We start from the raw sequence: 2,500 nt of genomic DNA on the forward strand, positions 1-2,500 counted from the left end.
CATCTCAACATCATGCGTGAGCTTCATCTCAACATCATGTGTGACCTTCATCTCAACATCATGTGTGACCTTCATCTCAACATCATGTGTGACCTTCGTCTCAACATCATGTGTGAGCTTCATCTCAACATCATGTCTGACCTTCATCTCAACATCATGTGAGAGCTTCATATCAACATCATGTGTGACCTTCATCTCAACATCATGTATGACCTTCATCTCAACATCATGTGTGACCTTCATCTCAACATCATGTATGACCTTCATCTCAACATCATGTGTGAGCTTCATCTCAACATCATGTGTGACCTTCATCTCAACATCATGTGTGACCTTCATCTCAACATCATGTGTGACCTTCATCTCAACATCATGTCTGACCTTCGTCTCAACATCATGTGTGACCTTCGTCTCAACATCATGTGTGACCTTCATCTCAACATCATGTGTGACCTTCATCTCAACATCATGTGTGACCTTCATCTCAACATCATGTCTGACCTTCATCTCAACATCATGTGTGACCTTCATCTCAACATCATGTGTGACCTTCATCTCAACATCATGTCTGACTTTCATCTCAACATCATGTGTGACCTTCATCTCAACACGTTTGTGACCTTCATCTCAACATCATGTGTGACCTTCATCTCAACATCATGTCTGACCTTCATCTCAACATCATGTGTGACCTTCATCTCAACATCATGTGTGACCTTCATCTCAACATCATGTCTGACCTTCATCTCAACATCATGTGTGACCTTCATCTCAACATCATGTGTGACCTTCATCTCAACATCATGTGTGACCTTCATCTCAACATCATGTGTGAGCTTCATCTCAACATCATGTCTGACCTTCATCTCAACATCATGTGTGACCTTCATCTCAACATCATGTGTGACCTTCATCTCAACATCATGTCTGACCTTCATCTCAACATCATGTGTGACCTTCATCTCAACATCATGTGTGAGCTTCATCTCAACATCATGTGTGACCTTCATCTCAACATCATGTGTGACCTTCATCTCAACATCATGTGTGACCTTCATCTCAACACGTTTGTGACCTTCATCTCAACATCATGTGTGACCTTCATCTCAACATCATGTGTGACCTTCATCTCAACATCATGTGTGACCTTCATCTCAACATCATGTGTGACCTTCATCTCAACATCATGTGTGACCTTCATCTCAACATCATGTGTGACCTTCATCTCAACATCATGTGTGACCTTCATCTCAACATCATGTGTGACCTTCATCTCAACATCATGTGTGACCTTCATCTCAACATCATGTGTGACCTTCATCTCAACATCATGAGATGTTTGACTGTGTTTGTTTCAGGTGTTGATGTTTGTGTTTGTTTCAGGTGTTGATGTTTGTGTTTGTTTCAGGTGTTGATGTTTGTGTTTGTTTCAGGTGTTGATGTTTGACTGTGTTTGTTTCAGGTGTTGATGTTTGTGTTTGTTTCAGGTGTTGATGTTTGACTGTGTTTGTTTCAGGTGTTGATGTTTGTGTTTGTTTCAGGTGTTGATGTTTGTGTTTGTTTCATGTGTTGATGTTTGACTGTGTTTGTTTCAGGTGTTGATGTTTGTGTTTGTTTCAGGTGTTGATGTTTGACTGTGCTTGTTTCAGGTGTTGATGTTTGTGTTTGTTTCAGGTGTTGATGTTTGTGTTTGTTTCAGGTGTTGATGTTTGACTGTGTTTGTTTCAGGTGTTGATGTTTGTGTTTGTTTCAGGTGTTGATGTTTGTGTTTGTTTCAGGTGTTGATGTTTGACTGTGTTTGTTTCAGGTGTTGATGTTTGTGTTTGTTTCAGGTGTTGATGTTTGTGTTTGTTTCAGGTGTTGATGTTTGTGTTTGTTTCAGGTGTTGATGTTTGACTGTGTTTGTTTCAGGTGTTGATGTTTGTGTTTGTTTCAGGTGTTGATGTTTGTGTTTGTTTCATGTGTTGATGTTTGACTGTGTTTGTTTCAGGTGTTGATGTTTGTGTTTGTTTCAGGTGTTGATGTTTGACTGTGTTTGTTTCAGGTGTTGATGTTTGTGTTTGTTTCAGGTGTTGATGTTTGTGTTTGTTTCAGGTGTTGATGTTTGACTGTGTTTGTTTCAGGTGTTGATGTTTGTGTTTGTTTCAGGTGTTGATTTTTGACTGTGTTTGTTTTCAGGTGTTGATGTTTGTTTCAGACGTGTTTGTTTGTGTTTGTTTCAGACTTGTTTGTTTGTGTTTGTTTCAGACGTGTTTGTTTGTGTTTGTTTCAGACGTGTTTGTTTGTGTTTGTTTCAGACGTGGATGTTTGTGTTTGTTTCAGACTTGTTTGTTTGTGTTTGTTTCAGACGTGTTTGTTTGTGTTTGTTTCAGACGTGTTTGTTTGTGTTTGTTTCAGACGTGTTTGTTTGTGTTTGTTTCAGACGTGTTTGTTTGTGTTTGTTTCAGACGTGTTTGTTTGTGTTTGTTTCAGACGTGTTTGTTTGTGTTTGTTTCAGACG

General features: G+C 39.2%; 1 protein-coding gene across 1 annotated transcript in view; it reads left to right on the forward strand.

Moving 5' to 3' along the window:
* The window catches only part of syne1a (spectrin repeat containing, nuclear envelope 1a), a 253,359-nt gene that overhangs the window by 31,908 nt on the left and 218,951 nt on the right, over window positions 1-2,500 (forward strand). The gene's annotated exons all lie outside the window — the stretch shown is intronic.

Source organism: Callionymus lyra, chromosome 13 (assembly GCF_982586985.1).
Source record: "Callionymus lyra chromosome 13, fCalLyr1.hap1.1, whole genome shotgun sequence".
Classification (NCBI taxonomy): domain Eukaryota; kingdom Metazoa; phylum Chordata; class Actinopteri; order Syngnathiformes; family Callionymidae; genus Callionymus; species Callionymus lyra.